We start from the raw sequence: 9,882 nt of genomic DNA on the forward strand, positions 1-9,882 counted from the left end.
GCATTTCAAACCCTACATCTATGGAGTACCCTTCACCATTATTACCAATAGCCCAGTCCTGAAGTTTAGTCCAATGTGAAGACACCAGGATCAGTCACCAACCCTAACCGAAAGGTTAAAATAAATAGGGACCCAAAAATTATCACCATCTCAGCGGCGGGAAGCTCAATAGCCGATAGAATCAGGGCCCGCAGAGCATTCGAGACTACTAGTGGTACTCGCCAATCTATTTCTTATAGATTGAACTGAGACTACAAAACCGAACCGCAAATCAGCAAAAGCCCTGCATCTAGCACTGAGAACCAACCAGCAGAAGAAACAACACCCACTCCGTCTACCCCTTCAATTGTTCAGATGCCAGAACCAACTCCAACACTTTCAAGATACAAAGAACCATTGCTACAGAATGAACCAACAGCAATATCTGATTAAATAGAAGACCAAGGAAAAGAAAATCAACTAGAAATTTCCCTTGAAGGAATCCCAACGGACGAGGAGTTGGAGGATGACGCATTCGTCACCGATCAAAACTCGTCTGATGACGACACGCCATCCATAATTGAAGCCGAAACTCGAATAGAAGAAAAGGACGAAGAATCAAATCCCACATCACGCTCACCAGTGGACATGGAGAGGATAGAACGAAACTTGGAAAAATTCTACGAGTCTATGGAAAAAAACTCGGAAAGGAATGAGCTACCACTCTACAAAATGAGAATAACCCGTCTACGTTCAGAATTTCACGAAAAATTGAATGAATCTTGCCGGGAATTCGAGAAGAAGATGGCTGAGTTACAAAAGCAGTCCAAACCCTTAATCGACTCAACCGACGAGATCTCCGAAATGACGAGCTCTAGGGATCAAAATTCCGACAAGACAGAGAAGGAAGAAACACCTCAATCCAGACATTCTGTTATATCGTAGCCAAAGGTCATACGAAAATCTTTACTGCCGACACCAAGGGCTATACAGTCACCCATGGCAGAATCTTCTCCTGAGAAGAAAAATTCTTCAACAGATCTAACACCAAGAGAACTGTTCCCACGTACTGAAGAAATACAACCATGAACGCAACTTGGCGAAGCGGAAATTTCCCAAGCAGACAAAGTTGTACACCCGCCACCATCACAGCTACCGGAGGTGTCATCCAATCCATACCCCAAATTCCTTACGCCTGACCTTCTTACGAGCGAAGAACACAGCCTTATACAGAATCTTCATCAAACCCCTCAGAATAACCTGAATGAGGAAATTGCAGACGACAAAATCACTATACTACAAAGTGCCTACCAGCCTGTGAGCAACATCAAAGAAACCCGAGATGGATTAACATTTACAAGGGGAAACATTGCTCATTTGCTCGCAGCAGATGGAGAGATCAAAAAGCAGAACACCAAACTTTTAAGAGACCCCAATCTGACAGACCTGGAGGAAATACGTAAGCTCAACCCAAAACTAGGCCAAGTCATCGTCACGAAGTGCGGAAAATTCCGAACATTTACCCTAATTGAGAAGCAATGGCACTTCGAAAAAGTAAACAATCGGATACTAAAACTCTGCCTGAAAAATCTTAAAACCGCCATGGAAAATTACAAAATCACCGAAATAAAAATTGCATGTCAGGGCGATGAAATAGACGATGATATCAGAATACGATAGTTCCTGGAGAAAGAATTTCAATTCCACCCAGCTATCATAACTCTATGCCATGGTGGAATCCGGACGCCTCCAGTAGCCCTAAGACCAAAAATCATTAAAGAATGCCATGCAACTCTTTCCGGAGGACACAAAGGAATTGTGAAAACCTTCAACCGAGTAAGAGAAAGGTTCTATTGCCCCGGGATGAAACAGGAAATAGAGAGATTTATAAATCTCTGCCGAACCTGTCAATTAGAAAAGATTTGAAGAGTGAAATTCCGACAACGCATGCTCATCACTGAAACACCTAGTGAATGCTTCGAGAGAATCTCTATTGACACCGTGGGTCCCCTTCCCCCTATACGTACGGGACACTGTCATATCCTGACAATTCACGATAACTTCTCCAAGCATTGCACTGCTGTCCCACTTAAGGACATCAGGGCTCACACCATTGCTCATGCACTCGCAACCAAGTATGTAGCCCTGTACAGATGCCCCAAAATAATCCTCTCAGATAAAGGTAACAGCTTCCTTAGTAAATTGTTCAACCAACTGGGAAAGATCCTGAGATTCCACCATATAACGACATCCGGATACAGACCTCAGTCAAATGGAGTCCTTGAGAGAAGTCATCATATATTAGCTGAATATCTGAAGACTTTTACCGATGAATTCACCGACTGGGACGAGCTGCTCCCCTTCGCCATGCTATCATACAATACCATTGTACATAGCTCAACAAATTTCATACCATTTGGAGTCCTGTATGGAAAACGGGCAGTTCTCCCCTCCAATGTCACCGACGAAGATGAGCCAATCAACACTTACAACGATTACATGATAGATCGAATTACCAAATTGGAGAAAATTCACAATCTAGCCTTCGACCACCTAGAACAGACAAAGCTACACTCCAAAAGCCTTTACGACCGAAACGCTAGACCATTAGACCTTAAAATTATTCCTTAAAAAAAGGAAAATTAGATCAGGCCTACACTGGATCCTACGAGATCGTTGACATCACAGGAAGGAGAAATGGGTACCTAGAGAGCGAAGACGGACACCACTTCATGAAACACCCTAATAAGCTGAAACCCTCCCGAAGAATGAGTCAATATCGATTCCAGTGCTGCCAAACCCACTATCTCAATCTTTATAAACTACCAAAGACGAAACCATTCCAGAGACATGAGTATCGATGGATCAGGTTGCATGCCAGTTTACGTCGATGGTTCCTGCTCTTTTAACGGCTCAATTGATGCCAAAGCAGGAATAGGAGAGTGGTTTGCAGACAATCATCCCCTCAACACCTATAAAGCTCTGCAAGGCACACGGACCACCAACATCACAGTCGAAACTGCAGCTGCCATAGAAACATGTCAAATATGTATTCGCCATGACATTTCAAAAATAAGAATAATCACCGATTCCAAATACCTCATCTGCTGCATGACCGAACACATAAACAAATAGAAAACAAACGGCTGGTTAAATGCTAAATCCAAACCCGTCGTAAATCAAACACTCCTGAAACAGCTTGATGAACTCACCCGGAAAATCGATGTCGAACTAGCAAAAATAGGATCAGAAATAATACAGAACCCAACTAGGCCAGAGCTGATAATTACTAGAATGAAAATTGATTACAACAAACTCAACAAAATTCTCCAACTTACAGACCGCAGCACCATGAGAGCTATGATCATCCTATGGACCACCATCTGGGTAACGACGGCCCAACCAGATTTAGCAACCAACCAAATCTATCAACACCAAACTATTGACCATAACCCGCACGAGAAAATCGACCCAATACGAACAATCAATAGGAAATGGCGACTGATGCTCACAATAGACATGCACAACCTCCTAGGACAACCACTACCTGGGATGCAAACAGTAAAAAAATATCAAACTGAATGCAGCAAACACGAGGGCAAACAGATCTGCGATAGAGTATTAGGCATACCCATCATGAAAGAGTACAACATGAGACTCCAAACAATATAGAAACATCTGGAAAGAATCTGGAAAATCCCAGAACAGAACCACAAAAGAAGATATAGCAGACCTCCTTTACTAGGTTTTGTTGGCACCATATCCAGATCCCTCTTCGGCACCGTGGACTACAACGATCAAGAACACATCACCAAAAAAATCGATGGACCCTACCAAGACCAACAACAAATGACCTATTTAATCGAAAATTCCACTCATATCATCCAAGCCAAAATGAACGCCATCAAAAAGGAACACGAACTGAATTATGAAAAAATTAGAAAGGCCACAGACAGAATCAACATCATAGCCTCCAACACCAATCTACGATCTGACAAACTGACTCAAGTAGAATACATCGCCAGCCTAGAAAAAATAGCTAGGGAAATACAACACGCAGCTGAAAAATACCTAGAAACGACCCACAACATCCTTCATGCCATAGAAGACGCCAAACATGGAAAACTAAATCCCATCTTAATAAATAATCAAAAAATGGACAGAGTCGTAGAAAAAATCGGGAAAGTCATCACCGACAGCATCTTCCCAATATCCCAAGAAAAGACAGATCTGACCATCCTAAGCCAGATCAGCGATATCCACACTGGATTCAACAACGGCTCCTTCCTCATAATTCTCGACATTCCTCTACTAAGCAGAGATCTAATGGAACTCTACAAAATAATCCCCTGTAAAGTTCCCCAGAGAATCCACGGGAACAGAACAGTCACAGTATACGTAGAACCACAAAGCGAATACATTGCTACCTCAAAATTCAGCAACAAATACAGCCAAGTGAATCAGAAATACCTGCAAACTTGTATTCCGCTGGGAAGCTGCCTAGCTTGCCCCAGAAACCTTCCTCTGAGGAAATCAAGTGGAAAACAAAGCTGCGAATACTGCCTACTAACGAACACCGACCTCCAAGTCGACTCGACCATCTATCAGACCTGCAATATCAGACTCACCAACAATCAAGATATACAATGGACCAAGCTAACCAACATAGACGGATGGCTCTATGCAACAATACAACCAGAACTACTGGAAATAACTTGCATAAATCAGCTACTTACCAGCCTGACAATAAACGGTACAGGAATCATCCACCTAAATCCTAATTGCACAGCAGAAACCGCTACAACAGTCATTGAAGGTGCAGGACTGGTCAAGTCGCAGCTTCCAATGATATTTGGGCTACCTAAAACAATAAATGTGAGCGTCCACATGAAAAGGGCCCACTTTGACGGTATTGGAGTTATGTATGTTCCGATAATATTGATCAGATTTCTCACATTTTGAGCCCAAAATCAACCCGATAGAATGAAAACTGACGTCAGTATAGACGATCAAAAAAACAATTTAACATTGGTTTAAATGGGAGATGTGGAGAGAAAAACGTGCGGAAACTAGATGCGACAAAGTGGGCCCTTTTCACGGGACGTACACAAATATTTCAGAACTGGCACCAACATTGAAGGATATACCAAAACCAATACATCCATTAAGCAAAATAAAACAACATATCTTATCTTCCCCGGATGAAAACAGGGAATTCGATGAATCACTCCAGCACACCTTGGACGAAGCCGAGACAATAGGTCTCCTTCACCAAGAGGAATACCATCACCGAATCTTTATCGCCACAAAGGGCATCATTACAACCATCATCTCCCTATGCATGATCACAGCCAGTGTCTACGCATATAGGCAAGGCCTGTCGATCATAGGTATCCTGACCTGTTTCTCCTGCTACCGCAAACCCAGGAGACAACGGAAACTCCAACGAAGAGTCTCCATTGGAGGCCCAAAAATCCAAAAGCTCAACGAAACACCGGTGGAACGGACGAACATAGCGCAAATGCCGATGCCCAGTTATCCAGCGCCATCACCACCGCAAAAGGAAAAAGCAGACACCAGGCCCAAACACGTAAAGCCAAGCTCTAAACAGGACAAACCATCAGCTGTCGTCATCAACTACATCTAGAAGAGTCAGATAAGTCAAGAAATAATGGTAATAACAAGGGAATAATAACTCCAAAAGAGATAACAACGAATTAGAAAGTAAAAAAAAATAATAAAAAATAGTGATAAAAAAATGAAAAAATAAAAAATTTTGAACTAAAAATTGTTAATAAATAATTGGAATTATTTAATAACAATAAAAGAGCCCATGCACGTGAGTGTGGAGAACCATATATAACTCACCCTCCACTCCTCTTGGTGCGAGTGTCGCACAAAGTGGAATGGAGGAGAATACACTTCCTATGCATAAGAGCGTGGAGGGTTTCAATCGGCCGGCTCTTTGTGCGACATTTGCATGGGCACTAGCCCCTCACTACACTCCCCTCACAAACCACCACAAGAAATAATAATTCCATTACGGAAATAAATAGATAAGTCAGCATAGAATAAATAATACAAAAATTACACAAGTGCTTACATAGACGTACAGCAAACCCAACAGAAATAAATCACTGCATATGTAGGTATGAAACAAAATTAGAAATAAAAACGGGAAATAGACAATAGAATAACCATAAACACTTACCTTAACAAATAAATTTCCATCACAATAAAACAACAAACAATAACAGCGCACTATCTCCTGCACAAATACTCCACATTCACCAAGCGAGCAAGGGAAACTGACAGGTGAATCGGAAATACAGTGTAATCCGAGTCACAAAAATTTCACTATCAGCACCTTGTCGCTCACGGCCACCGCTCAGTGCGCGATTATAGAAGCTAAAATAACTTAAGGAATAAAATAATACATACACATAAAATTTAAAATTCCAACTCCTCAAAATTGTTCTCAAATGAAATTGAGAAACAATTATGAGCGGGGGCTGTAATGTCCAAAATTTTATACTAGAAATTTTAATGCAAGAATAATTTTATATAGAATAACTAAGAAACAAATCGACTAATGTAAACTAAATAGAGTGCATTTTATCACTTGAACTCGATTAAAAATTCCAAAGACATTGGAATCGAGTACAAAAATGATGAAATAGCCCACTCAGCATGCCCCCATTACACAATATCAAGATTCGCACGAGGAGGGACGATTGGAAATCGATGAACTGAAACCCCAAAAACTGAATGAACTATTTCCCCATAAAAATCAAGAGTGTGGGAAAAGTCATACGACATTTTCAACCAATTAAAAATGGACTCGTTGGAGCCCATGTGACAAATGACCCCAAAATTCATATAAAAATGCCACAAAAATCATATTAAGTTAGTCTTGAAGCAGCGACGGAACGGTAACAATTGTGGTGGAAATAGTTCATTTAATCGGTCCGGTTTTTCAATCCTTCCTTCGATTACGCGGAATAGTGCTGAATTAATAGTAGGTTACGATCAATTGAAATTATCTGGGAATAAAATTTCGTTAGTCGAGACTGGTGACTTTTCTTACAAATAAGGAATTCGTTTATTGTGATCCGTTGTGGACAGTCACAAACAAACTCTTAAAACTCTTAAAATTCAACTGTCAAAATTTATTAAAATACATCAACGAGTAGAAGAAAGTGTTTCCGTGAACGTTGTAGAGAAATGTGGTATAGTGTACATTTGTACTTGTTAGTACCAGGAGTGGGGTGTGAGTGCGCGGATGTATGCGCGGAGGGTCCAGGCGTCATTCGTGTCATGGAGTTGTTGCTAGGCAGATCATAGTATAAGAAAGATGTTCTTATTGAGTTTATAATAAACAATTAATACGGAAATATCTTATAAAGAAGTCATTTATTAAAACATGGTAGCAGTCCGTGGTTATGGAGTTTAAAAAGGAAAGAAAAATAGAAGCCAAAAGGCTGAGACTAAATTTTTTTTTGTGAAACAGTAAGGGCACGTGGCGAGATAGCCGGTACACAGAGAGTATCGTACGTTAGAAACGACGACATCTTGATAGCAATTTGTAGTGGGTCAGAATACAGCAACTGGAAAGTGAGGATATTTAAGTTCATGGGGATGAAAAAAGAGAATTGAGAATATCAGAAGGGAAGCTACAAAAATTCTAGAGACGATACACACTGATGTTAATGGGCCTCACCCGACCACAGGTAATCATGACGAAAAATATTTCCTAAGCATAATTGATGATTACAGCAAAATAGCTAACGTTTATTGCATAAATTCTAAGACTGAAGTTTTTAGTTGTTTGGAAAGCTATATAAATTTAATGGAAAATGTAACAGGAAAAAGGGTCAAGAACTTAATTTGTGACAATGGGAAAGAATACATGAATGGCCAAGTTTATAATTTTGTTAGACAGAAAGGAATAAAGTTGAGACCATGTCCACCATATGTGCATGAATTAAACGGAGTAGCCGAGAGATTCAATAGGACGATAATGAATTCAGCTAGGTGTTTAGCGACAGGAGCAGGAGTCGGTAACAAATATTGGCCTGAGTTTATTAAGACTGCCGCATACTTGCATAACAGAACGTTGTCAAAAACATTTGAGTTAAAAACACCGTATGAAATATTCTTTGGGGAGAAACGGAACGTTAAAAATTTGAAAATTTATGGAAGCCGAATATTTGTAAGAATTCAAGAGTCACAGAGGAAATCAAAGTGGGACGACAAGGCAAAAACAGGAATATTATTCGGACACTCAGAAGTCGGTTACAGAGTTTTAATTGATAACAGAGTTATTGAAGTAAGACACGTCGATGTGTCATAACGTGTTCAGAAGTGAACAAAGGGCAGAAGAGATGTGTGAAGGTAATGATCAAGATAATAATAATGAGGTAAAAAGCGAATCCGATTATGAATCAGCAGATTCATTTGAAGATGAAATTATTGAGCCACCACTGAGAAGATCCAATAGAGATAAGAAACCTAACAGAAAATACACTGATGACTATGTGGCCCATGTAGTGTATATTAATTCTTGTAGAGTCGATACCCCTGATAATTTTGAAGAGGCGATTAACTGTAATGAGTCGAAACAATGGAGAAAAGCCATGGATAAAGAGATAGAATGTATAGAGAAAAATGAAACTTGGCACTTAGTTGATAAACCAAAAGATAAAAAATGTGTAGACGTAAAATGGATTTACAAGAAGAAAAGTAAAGATTTGTTTAAGGCTAGACTCGTTGTAAGGGGATTTCAACAAGAGGATGACGGTAATGACACTTACTTACCAGTAGCGAAAATGGAGACTTTAAAAATATTGCTTTCATGCTGTTGCCAAAATAAATTGTTAATTGAACAAATGGATGGAGAGACAGCGTTTCTAAACGGTAAAATTAAGCCGGAAGTCTATGTTAATCAGCCACTAGGTTATGAAGATGGTACAAATAGAGTGTACAGATTAGCTAAGTCATTGTATGGATTAAGAGAAAGCCCCAGACTATGGTATGATCGTTTTCACGAATTTATAGATGAACAAAAGTTTAGAAGATGTAAGCACGACTACTGCCTGTATGTGAGAGATGATGATAAGGACCCTGTGTACATTATTTTGTTTGTTGACGATTTACTTATTTGTAGCAAAAATGTTTCAAAGATAAAAGGGGTAAAATTAAGTTTATCAAATAGATTCAATATGAAAGACATGGGGATAATCAAAAGTTATATTGGAATTGATATTAATTATAATTATGCAAGAAGTGAGATGAGTTTAAGTCAGGAGAGATACATAGAGTCACTAGCCAAGAAATACTCCTTAGAACAAGCAAAGCTATATAACACACACATGGAGACAAACGTAAAATTAGAGCCAGCAGAAGAAGTCTATAAAGAAATAAAATATCGAACCATTATTGTGGAATTATTGTACGTAAGCACAGTAACTAGATCAGATATTGCATTCAGCACTAATTACCTAAGTAGATTCCAAAATTGTTACAACCAGACACACTTCAGATACGCATTGAGAGTCTTAAAATATGTTTACCTAACTAGAAAACTAAAGTTGACGCTCAGGAGATCGCAAAATTACGAGATGATAGATTGCTTGGTGGATTCAGATTGGACCGGGGATATAGTCGATCGAATGTCTACCACAGGATATCTAATAAAGTTATATGGAAATGTCGTATATTGGAAGTCACGCAAGCAAAAATCAGTTACAAAATCATCAACTGAGGCAGAATATGTTGCTCTGTCTGAATCACTGAGTGGAGTAAAGTTCATAAAAGGATTAGTAGAAGAATGCTTTAACATGAAAATCAATAAATCAATAAAAATCTATGAGGACAATTCAGCAGCAGTGACAATTGCAAAAT

This window comes from Diachasma alloeum, unplaced genomic scaffold (assembly GCF_001412515.2).
Source record: "Diachasma alloeum isolate Michigan unplaced genomic scaffold, Dall2.0 Dall_scaffold_00476, whole genome shotgun sequence".
NCBI lineage: Eukaryota > Metazoa > Arthropoda > Insecta > Hymenoptera > Braconidae > Diachasma > Diachasma alloeum.